Genomic DNA, 20,697 nt, shown 5'->3' with positions numbered 1-20,697 from the left:
CTGTTAATCGAGGAAGTAGCTGAACAAGCACACAGTAATCATATTGTTGTAGGAAAGGCTGTACCACGATAAACGGGGTTAGGCCAGTGGAACATGCCAAATATGTATCATTTGGGGCTACCAGGTAGGTGGAGCCACCACTGACCTCAAGGGTCTGATTACACAGAGGAGAAATAACGGAGGGTAAACGCATCCTGGGTCCCCTGATGCAGAGCCCCAGGCCTGAGACTTGGGCCAGGGTCATGCCTTCCCTGGCCTCTGGGTTCCAGCGAACCAGGGAGGAGTCGTTAGTAGCAGTAAGATTGTTAAGGATAGCAACACCCTCATAAAAGGGTGGGGAAGCATGATAACATAACCAACAATCATCTGCAAGGTTGGGACGAACAGCGTGGAGGGCAGACCAGGATTCATTAACCATGGTCAGGATAATATTAACAGAAGGTGAGGGACCGGGAGGTACGGTGGGTTGAAACAGGGTGGTATGGGGTGTACCAGTGGCTGTTGGGTGGCGTGAATCAGACCACAGGTTCTGTAAGACCTGATTTGGGCCAATGGCCACCGGTTTTGAATTGGGAATGGTCTTGAGTAGTTTAATTTTAAAAGTAAGGCCAGGATCATATCCAATTGTATATAACCTAAGTCCCCACTCTAGGCCTCGATTCTCCCATGTGGCTTTCTTTCCTTTGTCAGTGAAGGTAATCACAAGGGGGTTGCACCAATTACTACAGTCACGTGTGCCAGAGGGGTCAACTGTCTCTGGGAGATCCTTTCTTTTAACAGTTATATAATCCCAAGAAGATGAAGGTTTCCAATAGGTATCTCCCGTAGTCTCACATCCCCAAGCGGCACAGTAAAAGTCACTAGAGAAGCCGCATTTGTGACCAAGGGAGCGATCTCTGTGTCCCCCGGGACACACATAAATGGGTATTTCTCCCAAAAAGTACCTGGGCACTTGTCCATCACATCCTGCTTGGACACCCTCAGGCCGAAGATCCAGTGGCTTATCTTGGGGCATATAATAGGAGGGGGTTCCCCAGGCCTCGCTGGCTCCCAAGGCCAGCATACATAAGTCCACTTCCAAAGTAAGCCAGGGTGTTTGATGAGTGATAGAGGAAGGAGTTAACGATGTCCCTTTCCCCAAATAAGAATAGGGTCAGGACCCTGCCACCGGGAGGTGAATAGATCTTTCCATAAGGCTTGAGCATAAGTCTGAGAGGTTGTACCTGCCATAAGTGATCCGCTGCTGATCTGTGATTTTTGTCTAGGGTAAGGAAATTTAAGACAAAAAGTGCATGGCACAGAAGGGTTTTGTTATTGCCCAATGTGGGGAAGAGTGTTCCCCCTGTACCTTGTAATTTCAGCAGCATATTTTTAAGCGTTTGGTGAGCTCGCTCGACAATTCCCTGTCCCTGCGGGTTGTAGGAAATGCCAGTAATATGTTTGATGTTTAATTGGGCACAAAATTGTTTAAAATTGGCGCTGGTATATCCAGGTCCATTGTCTGTTTTGATAGTTCTGGGCTGTCCCATGACGGAGAGGCAAATCAGTACATGGCTGATGACATTTTTAGTGGCCTCTCCTGTTTGAAGGGAGGCGTAAAGAAAGCCACTATACGTATCAATGGTAACATGGACATATTTTTGTTTTCCAAAAGAGGCAACATGGGTAACGTCCATCTGCCACAATTCGCCTGGGACCAGTCCTCGAGGGTTGACCCCGAAGTGGGCTTCGGGGAGAAAAGTCAAACAACTCTTACAATTACGAACTATCTGTCTAGCCTGTTCTCTGGTAATTTTGAACCGCAACCTAAGGGTGTAGGCATTAAGATGGTGGAGCTCGTGGGCCTGTTGGGCTTGGGAAATTAGATCAGAGGGATAATCTTGAACCTGAATAGACCCGACCATCTGGGTGGCGGCATCGACTAACCGGTTTCCCTCGGCAAGAGGTCCAGGGAGTCCAGAATGAGCCCTAATATGTCCAACAAAAAAGGGTTTGGTGCGCCGATGGATAAGGCTTTGTAATGCCGCAAATAATGGGGCAGCATTAGTGGTAGGTTTTATGTGAGGCACTGTTTCTAGCAAGGGGACCGAACAGGCAATGTAGGTGCTGTCGGTATATAGGTTAAAGGAATGGTCTGGGAGGGCTGTAAATACCTGTATTATAGCATATAACTCAACTAGCTGTGCCGAAAAAAAAGGGGAAGACACACGAGTGGTTACTCCATCAATGGAATAAGCTGCTATACCATTAGAAGATCCATCCGTAAAAACTAAATTAGCCTGGGAGATAGGGGACAATTTCGTCCTTTTAGGGAAAATAATAGGCATTTTGTAAAGGAATTGAAGCAACCTATCGGGGGGTAATGGTTATCGATTTTGCCTTGAAAATCTATGCAATTAATGGCCCAGATATCAGAATTGATAAATAGCCAATTAATCTGAGCTGGAGTATAGGGGAGGATCAAAATGTCAGGGTCTTTTCCAAAGGTTTTTCTCGATTGTAAGCGGCCATCCTTTATGAGCTAGGCCACCAGAGATGGGTAGGTGGCAAGAACCTTAGACGATTCCGAAGGGAGGTGTACCCAATAAAGGGGGGCGCCCTGCCAAAACACCCCGTGGGTGAATGAATTGTAAGGGTTTAGTAAGGTCAAAAAAGGAGATAGTTTGGTTGTTAATGGCAGACTCAACGCGAGCTAGGGCAGCCTGTAATTTAGGGAGTGTCAGGGGCCACTGGTCTACCCAGACAGGGGCATCACTTCTCCAAGAGATCTTATCTGCCTGGGGTGCAGGGGATACAGTGAAAAAACAATCCTTAAGTCTAATATAAGTTTAAAAACTTACATCTTTGTAAGAAACTTAGCTTATCAGCAGATCACGCTCTGTGGAGATCAGGTTGGAATTTAAGAGTTCTGTCTCTGTTAATCTCCAAGTGTTAGGATTAAAGGTGTGCACCACCATGCCCTGTCACAGAGATCTGCTTGTCTCTGTCTCCCGAGTGCTGGGATTAAAGGCATGTGCCACCGTGACTTGTTTAATTGTTTTATTCTAATTTTAGTAAAAAAATTTTAAACATCTCAAACAAAAATTAATCAGGAAAACAAGAAAATTCTAAGTCCTAAGTAGTTAACTACATTCCCTAGCCTAGTTTAGAACTCTATCAGCCTCCTAGTTCCGCCTCTCCAACTAGCCACGTGTCTGTAGCCATCTCTGCTCTGTAGGAGTCAAGCCCACAGATAACTAGGAGCAGTGTCTGTAAAATTATCTGGCCCAAGGAAATATTAGCCCTGGACTTATTTAGTTAGTTGGATCTAAGCTGGAAACTCTCAGCTGTAAATGTTTGTTTCCAAGGACAAAACTAGTTTATATCTCTTATTTGAGCACCTAAAATTTTTTAGAAATATTTCAAGTAAACATTAAGCAAATAAACAAGAAAATTATAAACACCTTGTAGCTAAGGAATTTGGAATTAACTCTATTTGCTAGACCAATTTGAAAAACTGTTAGTCACTTACAAGCAAAAAAATTAAGCAAGAAAATTCTAAGTTTTAGGCAATAAACTCTATTTCTTAGACCGTGCTTTTTCAACTTGTCACATGTTTGCAGCCATGCCTGTTCTGTAAGAGGCAAGCCCCACAGGCAGCCACTGTGCCTGGGTTCAGGCCCTGGAAAGGGCAGGTCTGCTCCTGCCTCAGAGGCAATACTCTTACTGTCTCATAGGCTGTGTGTGCCATGTTGTGCTGCACTGTTTTAGAAAATTGGCCAGCGAGTAAAGCTTAGCCCTCTTTCAAGACATAGAAAAATGAAACAGTATTTAAAAAATTAAACAAATTTACAGACATAGACATAAAATTTGACATGACGATTATAAAGCAATACCCGAGTTTCCTGTGTCCTGAAGGACTGTTTGAATCTCTGTAAGAAAAGCTAATGCTTACAAGGGCTTTTTTAACTCTAACTCCTCTTTCCCTGAGAAAAATTTTAAGGTGGCAAATAAATTACGCCTCCTTTGAGAGACTTTAACCCATCTTATTGACAGAGATGAACACTTACCTAAGTGCGGAGAGGTCCTGTGAGCAGCAGGCCCGCACCCGAGACGATCGGAGGTACTTTTGACCTCGAGAGACTTGACCGCGGCGTTTCTGAATTATTTCCCATGAAGGGTCTCTGTCGTGGTAGAGGGCTCGTACCTCGTGGCCACGTTGGGCGCCACGTGTCCCGTCCAGCAGGACCAGTAATTACGGGGTCGCGAGGGGAGCCATACCTGAAAAGATGGGACGAGAAAGAAGGAGACGAGACCAAGTAGAACTCCTATCAAGGTCTTGTTTATTGAATCAAAAGCAAAAGCTTATATGGGGTGGAAGCAGGAGCCAAGCAGTAGGGGGTCTGAGAATGCCTCCAGGTGATCTCAGCAGGGGAACATCCTGTGGTTCATCTTGAAACAATTCCTATCTTACTTTAGCTAACTATCTCTTGGAAAGTCCCGAGCCAACCCGGCTAAACAACATCTGCAGAGGTCGAAAGGAGGAGGTTATGCAGAGGTCGAAAGGAGGAGGTTATGCAGAGGCTGAAATGAGGAAGTTATGCAGAGGCTGAAATAAGGAAGTTATGCAGAGGCTGAAATAAGGAAGTTATGCAGAGGCTGAAATAAGGAAGTTATGCAGAGGCTGAAATGAGGAAGTTTAGCTTTGGAATGGGGCATCAGAATTTTGCCTCAGCCAGTAGATTCTTTTAGCCTTGAATGACCCTGGGCTGGCTCCGGACAGTTATGTGTGTGCAGATCTCATTCTAGGGTATGGTGTACCCCGGCCACTGCCCCCCCTCCCCCCGTTCCCAATGAATCATCACGAGAAAACTACAGAGTCAGAGTGGGTGAACGAGTCAGCAGAAACTCAAAAGGTTGCAAGGAAGGGGCACCACCAGGGGTGTGGTGCTCCCACCAGCTTATAAATCTCATGCTAGGGGGAAAAAAATCTCACTTCCTGGTCTGCCTCTGCTTGGTCAGCTTGGCTGCTTCCCAGCACTTCTTTCTTTGCCTGGGAACATGGCCAACAGAAAAATAATCGCAGTGTTTGGAGCAACAGGTTTAAAAAAAAGAAAAAGCCTTGTTTGTTTTGTTTGTTTTGTTTTTCGAGACATGCTATCTTTGCTCACTTTTCTGACTTCCAGATATTAGCTCCAGAGGCCCAGAGTGTGAGCAGAGGCATCCTGCGCTTAGTGTTTTTTGCTGTGGGCCGGCTGACTTGACTTTCTCTGTAAGAACTACCTTCAAAGCATGATGATCACTGGCTAACCTCTTGGTGCAAGTTTCTCTTGAAACTGAGCTCCGTGTGGGGTACCTTTTCCCCTCACTGCCAGATAAACTGCAGAAGCAAGCAGGAAGCAGGGACCGTGCTGTACCTGACCTCCACCTCCTCGAGGAGAGATGCAGGTGGAGGCAAGATGCAGGTGGAGGCGAGATGCAGGTGGAGGCGAGATGCAGGTGGAGGCGAGATGCAGGTGGAGGCGAGATGCAGGTGGAGGCGAGATGCAGGTGGAGGTAGGTGAGATGCAGGTGGAGGCGAGATGCAGGTGGAGGTAGGTGAGATACAGGTGGAGGTGAGATGCAGGTGGAGGTGAGATGCAGGTGGAGGCGAGATGCAGGTGGAGGCGAGATACAGGTGGAGGCGAGATGCAGGTGGAGGCGAGATGCAGGTGGAGGCGAGATGCAGGTGGAGGTGAGATGCAGATGGAGGCGAGATGCAGGTGGAGGCGAGATGCAGGTGGAGGCGAGATGCAGATGGAGGCGAGATGCAGGTGGAGGCGAGATGCAGGTGGAGGCGAGATGCAGGTGGAGACGAGAAGCCTCTCTCACCTGGATGATTGCCTGTACAATTTAACCCCCGCCCCTTTCTTCTCTTCCCTAGCAGCTTAGCCATCTTTGTTAATTAATTCAGACAAGTCCTCCCAGCCTCTTAGTGATCCCTTTGAAAATGTTACCACTCGGTGCCTCACTTGGTCAATATCCTCCCAAACGCCCCTCCTCCCCAGTGATAACTCATAGTACACTGGCTTTCCTTGCCTCTCTTTTTCTTTCAAAATGTTTATACATTTTGTGTGCGTGTTCACGGGAATCGTGCAGTCTCTGATCCCTGGGGTATAACGCTGGTCGCCAGGCTTAGCTGTAAACACTTTATCCAAGGAGCCAGCCTGCTGCTCTTCCTAGATTTTTTTTTTTAAACACACCTGTTAAAGGCTTTACACCTGCTCCCTGAAGTCTAGCAAGAGCTTCCCTTGGCACCCACTCAGTTTTCTCCCTCACGGCATTCAGGACCCTGTTCAGATATCACTGCCTGCACAGGGTGTTTCCAGACCTTCATTTAAAACGTGCGGTTCCTCTGTAGCCCAGTCACTGTCTGGCTCCCTTCCCTACTTTCCACACTAGAAAAGAAACTCCATAGTACCAGAGAGGCAAGTTACTGATGTGCTAAAAGGAAAGGAAAGAAAAAAGAAAAGAAGAGCAGACCGGGGACTTTCGGAGAGGCTTTTAATTCCAGCATTTAGGAGGCCAGCGGATGTCTGTCAGTTCAAGGCCAGCCTGGTCTACATAGAGAGTGCCAGCCACTGCTACAGAGTGAGACCCTGTCTCAGAAACAAAAGCAGAGTGATGGCGAGAATGTTTTTCCTGAAAAATAAGTCACGGAAAAGTTTTGGGAAGAGTAATTGGCGTATGTTTTCTGGGGGAGCCCTGGAAGGGGGTGTGTAGGTAGAGAGCTCTGGGAACCTCCGCGGGGCAAGCCAGCGCCTGTGGGCTCCAATCGGATCTGCCGGAACTGCCTCCCTGCGCGCCTCTGGTTCGATGCTCCCGTCCCGCCTCCCTGCTCCCTGGCTCCCGCCCGCCCGAGGAAGGCTCTGGTTTCCCGTGCAAACACAGTTTTCTGAGTGGGTGGCTCTGCCCTAGGGCACTGCTTTCCCGTGGGTGCCTTCCTTATTCAGCTTGCTTTTAAAATGTTCCAACAATTATTCTGGCCCCACTGCTTTTTTTTTTTTATAACACACAAATCTTTGTATGCCTTATCCGAGTGGAGAATTTTAATTCCTTTTCAACCACTGTAAACCTCTCTCTCTCTCTCTCTCTCTCTCTCTCTCTCTCTCTCTCTCTCTCTCTGTGCCTGCGTGCATGTGTGTGTGTGTGTGTGTGTGTGTGTGTGTGTGTGTCTGTTACAAATGAGCCAAATTTTGAGACTTTTCTCTGTCCTGGAATCCGCTCTCTACAGGACAGTGGCATCGAACTCAGAGATCCGCCTCCCCATTTCCCGGGTGCCATAAATTACTCTTAAAAGAAATCCTAGTCCTCCCCTCAAGTCATTCTGGTTTTTAAATAAAGCTGTTTAAAATGAAGACAAACAAAAATGAAAATCAGCTGGGCTTAGTAACAAGCTGTAGTAATCCCAGCATTTGGAGCTCAAGGAAGCCCTGGCTCAAATGAAAACTAAAACAAAACACTCACCAAACCAAAAGGAGCTAGAAAGAAGTCAGATGCAGTGGTTTGTTTTTGGTTTTGTTTTTGCTTGTTTTGTTTTTAAAGATTGATTTCTTTATTACATGTATGCCTGCACATCAGAAGAGGGCAGCAGATCTCATTATAGATGGTTGTGAGCCACCATGTGGTTGCCAGGAATTGAACTCAGGACCTCTGATTTATTTATTTATTTATTTATTATACAGTGTTCTGCCTCCATGTACACCTGCACACCAGAAGAGGGCATCAGAGCACATTATAGATGGTTGTGAGCCACCATGTGGTTGCTGGGAATTGAACTCAGGACCTTTGGAATAGCAGGCAGCACTCCTAACCTCTGAGCCATCTCTCCAGCCCCTCAGGACCTTTTAAAGAACAGTCAATGCTCTTAATCTCTGAGCCCATCTCTCTAGCCCCAGAGGTAGTCTTTATGCTACTTAATTTGCCACTGTGTTGGGCTTGGAGCTCTGCAAACTCTGTCAATATCTCTGTCAACAGAGAAATTATTTTCTAAGATAATTTCCACACTTTCACTTTGAAATTCCTGTCTCTCCCACCCCCTTTGATTTTGAGTGATGTCCCAGTTTAGTATCTTTTTAGTTTTTTTGTTATTGTTGTTCATTTGTTAGTTTGTTTTTCAAGACAGGGTTTCTTTGTGTACCATTGGCTGTCCTAGACTCACTTTGTGGACCAGGCTGACCTCACCTTAAACTCACAGAGATCCACCTGCCTCTGCCTCCCAAGTGCTGGGATTAAAGGCCTGCGCCACCCCTTGCCGGGCTTGTTTGTTTTTGAGACAGGGACTCACAGTCTAAGCTAGCCTCCGATTTACAATGTAGCCGAGGCTGGCATTGAACTTGTGACCTCCTGTTTCAGCTCTCTTAAGCCCTGGTTACAGATGCACAGCACCATGCCCTACTTCCAACCTTTCCCTTTTGAATTTTTTTTCTATTTTTTGTATTGCAATACTTTAAAGTTCTCAGAGATTCTTCTGGCAAATGCTTCCCACCCTTTTCCCCATGTGTATGTTCTCCCCGTGTGGGTATGTCTTGGCCTCAAATTTAATGTGTAAGGATGACTTTAAACGGACTTTCCTTCTTCTTGTTAATGCCGGGATTACAGATGGCTTTCCATGCCCAGTTTTATGTGGCACTGGGGGACTAAACACAGGGCTTTGTGCATGTTAGGTGACTCACTAAGAGTTACCATTGCTGTGACGAAACACCACGATCAAAAGCAACTGCGGAGGAGAGAGTTTGTTCAGCAGCTCACTGTAGATCATCAAAGGCAGGGAGGACAGGAACTCAAACAAGGCAGGAACCTGGAGGCAGGAACTGATGCAGAGGCCGTGGAGAGGTGCTACTTATTGGCTTGCTCCTCCATGGCTTGCTCAGCCTGCTTTCTTACTGGACCCAGGATCACCAGCCCAGGGATGGCCCCACCTCCCTCATCAGTCACTAAGTAAGAGAACACTCTACAGGATGGCCTGCATCCTGATCTTACGGAAACACTTTCTCAAGGGAGGCTCCTGTCTCTCCAGTGACAAAATAGGCACATAGTACAACCTGAGCTACACCCCCAGTTCCATAGAGACTTTAAAAAAGCTAAATTTTAAGCCAGGCATGGTGGCACAGGCCTTTAATCCCAGCACTCAAGGAGGCAGAGGCAGGTAGATCGCTGTGAGTTCAAGGCCAGCCTGGTCTACAAAGTGAGTCTAGGACAGCCAAGGCTACACAGAGAAACCCTGTCTCGAAAAACCAAAACCAAAACCAAACAAACAAAAAAACCAAAAAACAAACTAAACAAACAAACAAACAAACAAACAAAAAACACCCTCAAAAATTAAAACAATAGGGCTGGAGAGATGGCTCAGCAGTTAAGAGCACCGACTGCTCTTTCAGAGGACTTGAGTTCAATTCTCAGCAACCACATGATGGCTCACAACCATCTATAATGTGATTTGATATGCGCTGTATACATAATAAATAAATAAATATTTTTTAAAAAATTAAAACACTAAAACCTGAGTCCAGGGCAATTTGTCACGTCTTAGCTTCACTTTTCTTGACCTGCTACTTCCTGAGGTTTTATGTGAGGGAGCAACAGGCGAAGGAAAGAAAGGGAGGGAGGGAAGGGGAAGGGAAGGGAGGAGAAGGGAGGGTTGGAAATTTGGAACTAAAAATAAAAAAGAGAATCCATAAGCCAGGTGCGGGGAGAGGGAAGGGGAGGGGAGAGAAGAGAGACACCCTATGTGTTTGTGTTCCCTCCGTTTCGTCGGCAAAAACCCAGATGGTGTGCAGACATCAGAAGAAAAAAAAATGTATATTCGTGTGCAAAGGATTTAACTTTGTCTTTCAGGGGAAGCTGGAGGCCGCCGCCGCCAAGCCTATGGGCCTGTGACACAGCGGCTTGGAGACTGTGGCCAGGTTGAGTGCGGCTAACCTGAAGGTGTTGCCCTTGGACAGAAAGGAAGAAGTGGAGGAACATTTCTGGTCTATTTGGTGTTCTCACGACCAGCGTGCTCTTGGCAGCTTACTTTGAAACCTTTCTCATCCTGTGGAAGCCGGGGAAAACCCCTGATGGACACCACACACCCTAGGTAAAGGCCAGGTTGCAGTGAAGGCCCACGAACAAGCTGGATGCCTGCCTGCCTCCCTCCTTCGGCCCCGTGTCCCTCCATTCCCCCTTTCCTGCTCCTCTTTAGTGGACACACTTGACTCGGGGTGACAGACCTGTTCAGAGGGCCACTGAACTATCCTCGTCTTCCTCGTAGCCGTCACACCCCGCCCCCCAAAGGCCGAGGCTGGACCTGGCATGGAGGCGCACGGGCTCCCTCCCCCAGCTCTCCGTGCTGCCGTTCCCCGTGTGTGTAGTCACCTCTGTGTCCTCAGCCTCAGTTTCCGCAGATCTCGGGGAAAGCTGAAGAAGATGACTACTAAGAGTCCCAGGCGGTTCATCTGACCTGTGGCGGCAGGCAAGCACAGGGTCCCATCATCAGAATTACTCTCCAGGGACAGACAGGTCTCCAGCCTGCTCCAGCACAGACTACAGAGTCTGTAATCTGTGGGTGGGAGTGGCCAGGGAGGGGCGGGGGAGGGTAAGGACCACTCCCAGCGCTGGATGTCTCTGAACATCGTCTCAACTATGAGAATAGCTGGCATTTACTAGGCAACCATAGCTTTTTGTATCAACCATCTAAGAACTAATGCCTACTGTAAAAGGAATTTCTATTCTCCTGGCTCAGTTGTCATCTGGGAGGCTTACTGCCTCCTTCTGCTAACCTAGGCCTAGTTCTGGAAGCTTCTAGCCTTCATGCAATCTAGTCCAGGCCTAGAACGTTTTCAGCCTCTGAGACTTACTGCTTAATGAGCTCACCCTTACTTGTTCTTTCTGAGCTCCGAGCTGGCTGGTTCAACTCAGCTGTTCTGGCTCTAACTCCTCTCCCAGCTGATTTATTCAGTCTGGCTTCTCTCTCTCTTGGCCCCAAATTGCTCTGCTTGGCCTCAAACTAACACAGCAATCGGCTCTAATCTTCTGGCTTCTTCTCATTTTCTGGCCTGTTCCATCTTCACCTGAGTTCTCTCTCTCTGCAGCCCGTCTCTCTATAACTGTCCTGGTTGTAAAACTGCCTCCCCTCTCTGTAAAGCTGCCTCTAAGTAGCTTCCCTTTCCTCTCTCTTCTCCTGAGAGTTGGGCGTATCTATTCTGTTAACTCTTCCTTTATTTGTCACCTTTTCTGCCACTCAATTGGACATCACTTTCAAACATAGGTGCTTCCACTTACAAACTAACTTCACCTTTGCTTGGGATTAAAGGCTTGTACCAGCATGCCAGGACCTACAATTTCTTTACCTGATTCTTGCTCTATGCCAGGCTGACCTTGAACTCAGATCTGCTTGCCTCTGTCTCCTGGATTAAAGGCATGCTTGCATTCCAGCTGAACCACACAGACCTAGAAGATCTTTGGATGTGAACAGCCATGTTCTGAATTAACATTCCTCTACAGACTACAGTTCTTCCTGTGACCCCCCAGGTCCTCCAAGTGTGCTCCCCATCGGAACTGCTTTTCACACCTTTTGTTAAAGTGGTTATATTGGATAAAGTGACTAGCTTGGGGTAGAGGACCTGCTGATACTATGAGCTATTTATTTTAAAGATTTATTTACTATGAGCTATTTTTATTTGTTCTTTTTTGTTTTTTTAAGATAGGGTTTCTCTATGTAGCCTTGGCTGTCCTGGACTTACTTTGTAGACCAGGCTGGCCTTGAACTCACAGTGATCCACCTGCCTCTGCCTTCCGAGTGCTGGGATTAAAGGTGTGCACGACCACTGCCTGGTGGGCAGTGCTAGTTTTAAGAACAAATAAAAAGGCCGGGTGTGGGTGGCACCACGCCCAGCAGTTCTTTTGTTATTTGAGAAATGGTTTTCCTTTTTATTTATTTATTTGGTGTGTGTGTGTACATGCACGTGTATAGCACATGCCACACTGTGTGGCTGTCAGAGGGCACTACTATACTGTTCTCATGGTTACAATCAGGTTTAGGCTTGCTGGCAAGCACCTTTACATGATGAGCCGCCTCATGGGCCGGAAGATAGAGTTAAGCAGCCCAGGCTGTGCTCAAACTGGAAACCTCCCGCAGACTCTGGCGTGCTGGGTTTACAGCAGGCACCCTCACGCCTGGCCCCGAAGGTGAATTCTCTTGTGACGTCAGCGTGATCCCAGGAGACCACCTTGGTTAACATCCCACCAAACTACAAGGTCATTAGATTTATTGGTGGGTTTCAGGTGATGCACTCAGACCGTCAGAAGAAAATGAAGAGGGCGCTGCTCTGAGAAATTTTTACCTCCCCTTTCACTGTATTTTTTTGGCTTAAGGTAAAATAAATTACTTTGGTATGGAAGGAATTTAGAATCCCAAGATCAAGGGACAGCTTTTTTTTTTTTTTAAACCACTGTTCCTGCTCCTCTCATTGGCTCTTAACGCTGACGTGAGAAGCTGGGGAAGGTGTGGGCGGAAAACACAAGGCGTTTTAGTCTCTCAGCCTCAGCATCCTTGCCTGTAGATTGGCACCAGAGTGCCCTTGTGAGAGTGAGACAGGATATATTTAGGGTTTACCTTATTGCTCAGCACACAGCAGGGATCATCAAGGACTCCGTGTTGAGTGTTAACTTGGAGGAATTTAGACTGCCGTCAGGGGGAAATGTTGGAACACACAATGTTCCTCACTCCAGGCGCTTAACTGTGTCACCTAGTCTATCTGCCCCCTGGGGCCAAGGAGAGGCTCCACTCAAGACGTGGGATTCAGGGTAGAGGTCGGCTCAGTGGTTAAGGGTCTTACTGTTCCTTCAGAGAGCTGGAGTGTAGTTCCCAGCACCAACACTAGGAGGCTCACAACCGCTCATAACTCAAGCTCAGGAGGGACCTGACATCCTTTCTGCTTTCCTTGGCACTAAATATGAAAAAATAAGATGCCGGGCAACAGATATGATATGGAGAAGTTTGTTGTAGAAGCGTAGGAGAGAGGGAGAGCGTCCCAGAGATAGACAGAGACAGCCAAAGAAAGGAAGAGAGAGAGAAATGAGGTGGCTTTGCCCTTTTCGTGCCCTTTTCATACCTAGTGGCGGGCGGATGATGATGTCATAGGTTACTTGGCCGACTGGGGGCAGGTATGCTAACACTTGGGCACCCCCAAACACACCCCCAAACACACACACACACACACACACACACACACACACACACACACACACACACACCAATAATAAAAGAAATCTTTAAAAAAAATAAAAAAGGAATGAGTCTGCTGAGACTCTTGACGGCGCTTAGTGAGAGCCTCGGTAACCAACAGCGCCTTGAGTCTCATGGGAGACACCTGGTCCAAAGTCTGGCAAGGCGACAATGGGAAAGATTGGAGCCAACACCCTGCAGGTGTTGATGGGGCATGCCCCACCCCCCCCCCAGGAGGCTGCTCTGAGTTGAATAGTTGCAACAGAGCCTTACACGCCACAAAAGGTTCAAGCATTTATGTGCAGTCCTTGAAGGGGCAGTTGATGTATGCCCAGTGTCTTAGCTTTGTTTCATGCTGCTGTGATTTAGAAAACAAACAAACAAAAACCCTGACAGAGGCAACTTAAGCGGAAAAGGGCTTACATGGCGCTGAGTTCCAGGTTATAGTCCAACGCTGCTTGGAAGTCATTCCATCCACAGCCACGAGTGGAGAGCGAGAAACTATCCACGCGTGCTAGAACCCAGCTAACCTGGCCCACAAAGGTGAGCCTTCTGCCTCCACTGACCCAGTTAAGATAATCCCTCACAGGCATGCCCTGCAGGCCAGGCTAAACCAGACAACCCATCCTTGAGAAGCACAGCCTAGGGGATTTTAGACTGTGTCAAGCAGACAATTACCATAGCAGCATGTGGCCCACACACCTGCTCAGCAGGATATGAAGCAAGGAGCATTTTCTGTGAGTTGCAAGCTGAGCTATAGAGGGAGACCCTGTCTCAACATTAGGTCGTAGAGTCATAAGGACACTACCAGATCTTTTATTTTGGAAAAACCTTGGTTGGTATTGATCAAGACATAAAACAAGTGTAACCACACAAAAGGTCGTAGAGGAATTAAGTTCTTCCAAGCCTAACAAGGCGGTCTCCCACTCAAAGACTGGCTCATGAGAAGTCTCGTGGTGTCTTGCACGTAAATATATTTCCCAATGATCCTTCTCCCAGGGCATTCACGGTGGGTCCTGTTTTCTCTTTGTCTTGATGGTTTGGCCTGTGTAAGGAAGAGACACAGAGGGGAGGCATATGGGTAATGGGAAAGATGGTGTATTCATTCTTTGTTTTTGAGACAAGGTTTCTCTGTTGTAGCCTTGGCTGTCCTGTACTAGATTTTGTAGGTTTTGGATGGGTTAGGATCTTCCTAGCGTTTCACACAGATACCGGTCCTTGGCTGTTCTTGGAACATCTATTTATTTTCTACTACATGTGAGGCTTCTTTGGTACCTAAAGTTCCAGGTTATTCAGGACAGAAATTCTACAGGTTGGTTAATAACGGTCTGTCTTGAAGACAAGCCCATATTTGCCCTCAGGTAGCAAAATGCTTAGGTGTTATGCTGACTTTGGCCACAAGATGGCGCTCTAGCCCTCAATTTGTTTGGTACCCTCTGGATTTGTTGTCACAGTTACAAGATGACAGTGTGACTTTAAAGAGACGTTTTAAGCCACCCTCCATGCTTTCTACATTTTAAATAATTTTCTAGTTAAATATATATAATTTAAACTTATTTGTGTGTGTGTGTGTGTATGTGTGTGTGTGGGTGTGGGTGCGCGCGCGCACGTGCACATGTGTGTGCATACATGCCAGTGCCCCAGGAAGCCAGAAAACTAAACTCAGGTTTTCTTCAAAAGCAGCAAACATGGGGCTGGTGAGATGGCTCAGAGGTTAAGAGCACTGTCTGCCCTTCCAGAGGTCCTGAGTTCAATTCCCAACAACCACACGGTGGCTCACAACCATCTATACCCTCTAATGCCCTCTTCTGGCATCAAGTATACAGGTAGATAGAGCACTCATATACGTAAAAATAAATAAATAAATAAAATCTTAAAAAAAAAAAAAGAGGAGCAAACATTCTCAGTCATGGAGCCATCTCTCCAGCGCTTTGCACTTCCAAATACTTATAATAGCAACCGAGGCACCTATGAAAAAGAAAATAAAACCCATCCAGTTTACCCTCTCAGATAAAACATAGGACTTGCAGTTTCTTCCAATCCTTTTCTAGTACATGAAACCTATATATTAATGTATACTTAAAACACAATGTTCAGTGGGCCATGTCATTCAGTGTTATGAACACTTTTCTATTTTGCTAAAGTTCTTCAAATATATTAATGTGCTAATATATTTTTATTATTCTCTTGATGGACATGTATGTTGCTCTTAAATTTTCTTTTTTCCCTTTTCTGTTTTTTATTCCTTTGAGACAAACTGGCCTAGAACTCGCTACGTATCACAGACTAGCCTCAGACTCACAGCAATCCTTCTCCAGGAGCTGGAGTGAAGTTTTCATTATGAAAAATGGCTTGTGATGGCCTGGCATGCCTTTAATCCCAGCACTTGGGAGGGAGAGGCAGGCAGATTGCTGTGAGTTTGAGGCCAGCCTGGTCTACAAAGCAAGTCCAGGACAGCCAAGGCTACACAGAGAAACCCTGTCTTGAAAAAACCAAAATATAATAATAATAATAATAATAATAATAATAATAATAATAATAATAATAATAATAATAATAATTAGATAAAGACAGGTTTATTAGGAGGCAGCTCTCGGGTGGGTTAACCAATCCTACAGGTGGAGGGCACTGAAGTTGCCCACCTGGGCTAAAGCGAGGGAGTTTTATAAAAGCTTAGGGGAAGACCAGTAGGTTCCAGTTGACCCTGGGCTTCAGTATGAGGCCAAGAACCACACCGAAACATTAGGAACCTCAAGACTGAGTGTTTATTGAATTGTTCTTTAACCCATCCATTTTATCATCATTCGATTATCAGCTGCCTTGCAGTTAAATTATGTAATCCACCTTTTAGCACTGGTGGTGCTGGAGGGGGTCGGGGGTGCATCTGTGGACATCTCTCTTCTCCTGTGTGTTTTCTTACTTAAGTGGTCCACTGGCCAAGGATGACGTGGTGCCTTCTCAGCTTTATGCTACATTAATGACAAGCCGAGCTGGAGAAGCCATTTAACCATTTGGCTCCAAGGGAAACCTGGAGCATCTGCCAAGGGTGAGGGCTGGGGGGGCGGGGCTGGGGTGAGGAGCTAGCACAAGGAGAGACGGGGAAGGAAGAGCTCGGGGCTCCTGTGTATATCTCTGGGCCTGTGCTTTCCATTCTGTACTTAAGGGTCTTATTTGCTGTTAGTCTTCTGTCTATGAGTGACTTGTATTTGTTTTTTGTTTTTTTGTTTTGTTTTGTTTTTGAGACAGGATCTCACATAGCCCATGTCCCATCCTAAGGGACATTTCCAACAGGGTCCACCTGAAAAGGGGGTTGCGGATGGAAGAGAAGAGAACAGAGACACGGTGAGGGGCAGGGGTGGGGGGCAGAGGGGTGGGGGGTTGAGGAGGGGGAGATGTGAAGCCAAGACTCAATCAAGGCTCTGCTTTATCACGTGCAAGGCACGGTTTATAAAGCAAAGAGACACCATAAGTTTCTTGTTACAAGTTCCCTACCCTAGTCCCTTAGGCAGGCTGATAAGAACGCATTCCCCGGAATAGCTCGCTCTCTGTTCCACAGCTCAAAGGTTGCAGCACAGCAGCACAGTGGCTTCTACTCAGCATTAGACACAGGCTGAAGGCACATCCTCTGACAGCCCAGACTCACCTTGAACTTCCTGTGTATCCAGGATAAGAGTCAAAGCCTGATCCTCCAGCCTCCATCTCCCAAGTGCTGGGATTACAGATGCTGTGTGACAAACCTTTTCCTGGGAAGATACAACACACACACACCTCTACTCAACCCAGACAGGAAGCCCAGGACAAACCAAAGTATGAACACCCCCAAAGTCCAAGTTGGTAAACCTCGATTCTTATTGGGGTTACTTACAGGAATATGGGTGAGGAGTTACTTACAGGAATATGGGTAAGGGGTTACTTACAGGGGCAGAAATGACTCAAAGACAGCTGCATCATCAAAGCTCACGCCAGCATGGGTGACAACTCACAAAAGCTTGGAACCCGGAGCACACTGCACAGCCTGCAGGCAGCTCAAAGGATTAGAGAATGTCCTTTCCAGGTGCCTCAGTTGGTCTAAACCACTTCCGAGCACCTTTGCTGGTTTCTGCTGCTTTCAGCTACTGCTTTGATTTCTTTGGCTCATCTGAGAGGCTTTTCAGCTAGCTCAGCTTTCTTCATTTGAGAAGAATTCTTAGTTTTTATTGTATACTTTGACAGGGAAGGGCTGGGTGTATCTGGCCAGTTTCAGGGACTTCCTGAAGTTATTTTAAGTTACTTACCTTCCCAGCTCAAGAAGCTTCCTGGCTGTATGGGCTGTTTCAAGCTAGGTGGACACTGTTGCATACTTGGTGTGCACACCACTACACCTAATAGGTGACCTGGTCTTCATGCACTTTACCCCAACCCCAACCTGTGGGGATCAATAACTGTTGACTGAGCAAGAGAGTAAATAATTGCACAGCAATTCATTAGCCTTGGGTTAGCCTAGAACCACAGACCAGACATGGTGATGCATCCCTGTAATTCCAGAACTCAGGAAGTAGAGGCGAGAAGATCAGAAATTTGCGATAGTTATTGGCTACACTGCAAGTTCAAGGAGGCTTGGAATACTTGAGACTTCATCTCCAGAGGTCTCTCTCTCTCTCTCTCTCTCTCTCTCTCTCTCTCTCTCTCTCTCTCTCTCACACACACACACACACACACACACACAAGAAAGAAAAACAAAGGCTAGAATGGTGGGGATGGTAAAGACAGCTAAAACTTTAAGGGCAAGGGGTGGTCTATTTCTGCAGAGGCAGGGAACCCCGAATTCCCTAAGGCATAGGACACATGCTCCTGGAAGGAAGTGTGCAAGAACAGAGACGGCCGTTCCAGATGAGACCTAGGAGCCTGGCCTGGGACCCGACTTGGTAGAAGGTCCTCAAGATGGCAAACAGCTTTATCTGCCGACAGATTTCAGCTCTTGGGAAATCGCACTGAAACCCGATGTCTTCCTTGGTGCCACCTCAAGTGCCCAGTGCAGGAACTGGGCCTAGATGCCTTGCTCAAAAGGGAAAAAGAAACGAAAACTAAACTAAACTAAACATAGGTGGTTTATTACTCCTCTGGGTGGGACAGGCAGGAAGAATGACTGTTGTCCCTGAAATGGCTGTCAGGGTCAGCGGGGTGATCAGTGGCTTCTTCCTGTCTGGGATCTGGCAGAGGCAGCCACGGGCCAACTCCCACTGCTGTAGAAAAGCAAGAGAACTTTTAGAATGGCCAACCGAGCTTCCCAGAGGAGGTGACACTGCCCACTTTAGGGACCCCCCCCATCTCATATAGCAGTAAGAGAAATTCACACATTAATCTAAGACATTTGAAGATGGCCGGGTGTGACGGTACCTTTAATCCCAGCACTCAGGCTAGCCTCGTCTATGTGGTGAGTTCGAGGACAGAGGCCACAGAGCTACAGGTGAGACCCTGTCTCCAGAAAGAAAAAAAAAAAAAAAAAAAAAAAAAAAAAAAGAAAAGAAAAGATTAAAAAGAAAAAGAAAGAAAAGAGAAAAGCTCCATTTGGAGATTTAGTGATAGTGGCCAAGGATTTCAACCATGTTCCTCCTTCTTCTCCTCGGGCTCCAGGTCAAAGAGACAAAGGTTTCTTTTGGGAGTGTTGTGGGGTATCCACCAGAGAAGACTACTTAGATATGAATTTAAACCAACAAAATGCCTTATGAGCTGGCGGATGAGTACACTGGTGTTTGCAGTCCCAGTGTAGCTCTAAGCCTTTCTCAGGGTGAGCGTTTTTTTTTTTTTTTTTGAGACAGGGTTTCTCTTGGCTGTCCTAGACTCACTTTGTAGACCAGGCTGGCCTTGAACTCACATCGATCTGTGCCTCTGCCTCCCGAGTGCTAGGATTAAAGGCGTGCATTGCTACGCCTGACTCAGGGTGAGCTTTCAAGCACACACACACACACACACACACACACAAACAAAAAACAACAACAACAACAAAAAAAACAACCCCATATCCTGGGTTGGCATATGTCAGTTAACAAGAACAATTAGCCAGATGGGGAAACACAGAAGCCAAAAGGCGAGGTTAATATATTTGGAGTTTTATGGACCGAGTGGTACTTCCATTATGGAGTCAGTTGTGCTAAGGTCTGGGGCCCTGTTACTGGCCTTCAGGCAATTCTTTTTTTTTTTTTTTTTTTGGTTTTTCGAGACAGAGTTTTCCTGTGCAGGCTGGCCTCAAACTCACAGCGATCCACCTGCCTCTGCCTCCCTAGTGCTGGGATTATAAGTGTGCGTCACTAATCTCTGTGAAGAAAGAAGGTCACGAAGACTCCAGAGTCCCCAGATATGACATCAGATAATCCTGGATTTAATGGCCGAAACTAAATGAACTTGATCAAGTTCTTTGACCCCTGGGCTTCTGTTCTGCCGCCGCACAAGGAGTACAGGGAGGACCAAAATGCAGCGAGGATGAAAAACCCTTCGTGTGGTAGTTGTAGAAGGAAACGATTGGAGAAACAGGACCATTAGGCTCCTTAACATCAGCCCTCGCCACCGCCACCGCGGCTTCTGATGAGCCCTGACCTACTCCCCTCTCCCTAGCGGCCTACTAACCTAGGCCTTCCCACGCTGCCTTAACTACCTGTTTCTGGGCCTCTTCCGGGCTCCCTGGTGCCTGCCGCTAGATGGCAGGGCAGGGCTAGCTGAGAAGGAGTCGCTTGCACCTCAATCCAGGTAGAACTTAAAAAAAAAAAATCCCCCGCCCCGCCCCCCAGGGCTTTTTTGGGGCAACAGAATGAACGGAGTTATGTGGGACATGTTCTAGACCTTTGGGCCTCTTGTCTCTACTCTCTCAATCACCTCTATGATCAATTTATGGACAAGGGCCTGGAATCTTCTCTGGGTCCGGCATTAGACTAGACGTTGTGTCTGTCCACCCGTGTCTGATGTGGAACTAGGGAAGTAAACAACAACAACAAAAAATTGGCATATTTCAGCGTCTCCGTCCAGCACAACTCACACAGAAGGGGTCCTCAGGAGACACGCCTTCGGTGTAGAGAGCTTCGTGGCCCTGCCCCACGGGCTCAGAGCGCAGAGTTCTGTGCCGTCCCTGGGAGCCAGGCTCTTAGCACTATTGGTTGTGGGGCCCTAAGAGCGACTGTCTCCACCATCCTCTTCCATCCCAGAAACCCTTGCATCTCTCAGTTTCCTGGAGGCCACACAGGAACAATTTTGGAAAGAAAAAATGGCTGAGTAGCCCTCCAACTGCCGTGGCTATGGCAACAAGCCCCGTTTGAGGCGCCGCCGCACGGAAGCAAATAGCTTTTAGGATTGGCCTTGGAACTCTATCCCAGGTTGGCTTCACACTCACGGCAATCCTCCTGCCTCAACCTTGTCAGCCACCACATAATAATCAGAATAACGTGAATTTTTTTTTAATTTAAATTTTACGCGAAGGGCTGGAGAGATGGCTCAGAGGTTAA

The 20,697-nt window shown here is 47.0% G+C and overlaps 1 long non-coding RNA gene across 1 annotated transcript in view; it reads right to left on the bottom strand.

The window, feature by feature from the left end:
* Positions 1-14,031: 14,031 nt before the first annotated feature.
* Positions 14,032-20,697, bottom strand: part of LOC311609242 — a 54,547-nt gene continuing 47,881 nt past the window's right edge. Inside the window, exons 3-4 of the long non-coding RNA XR_014783322.1 lie at positions 16,869-16,968; positions 14,032-14,270 (exon numbers count right to left, since the gene is read on the bottom strand). This is a non-coding gene — a long non-coding RNA (uncharacterized lncRNA). The remainder of the gene's footprint in view (positions 14,271-16,868; positions 16,969-20,697) is intronic.

The sequence above is a fragment of the Acomys minous genome, assembly GCF_964271855.1.
Source record: "Acomys minous genome assembly, chromosome: 11".
Taxonomy (NCBI): Eukaryota; Metazoa; Chordata; class Mammalia; order Rodentia; family Muridae; genus Acomys; species Acomys minous.
This window is presented reverse-complemented; position numbering and strand designations above follow the sequence as displayed.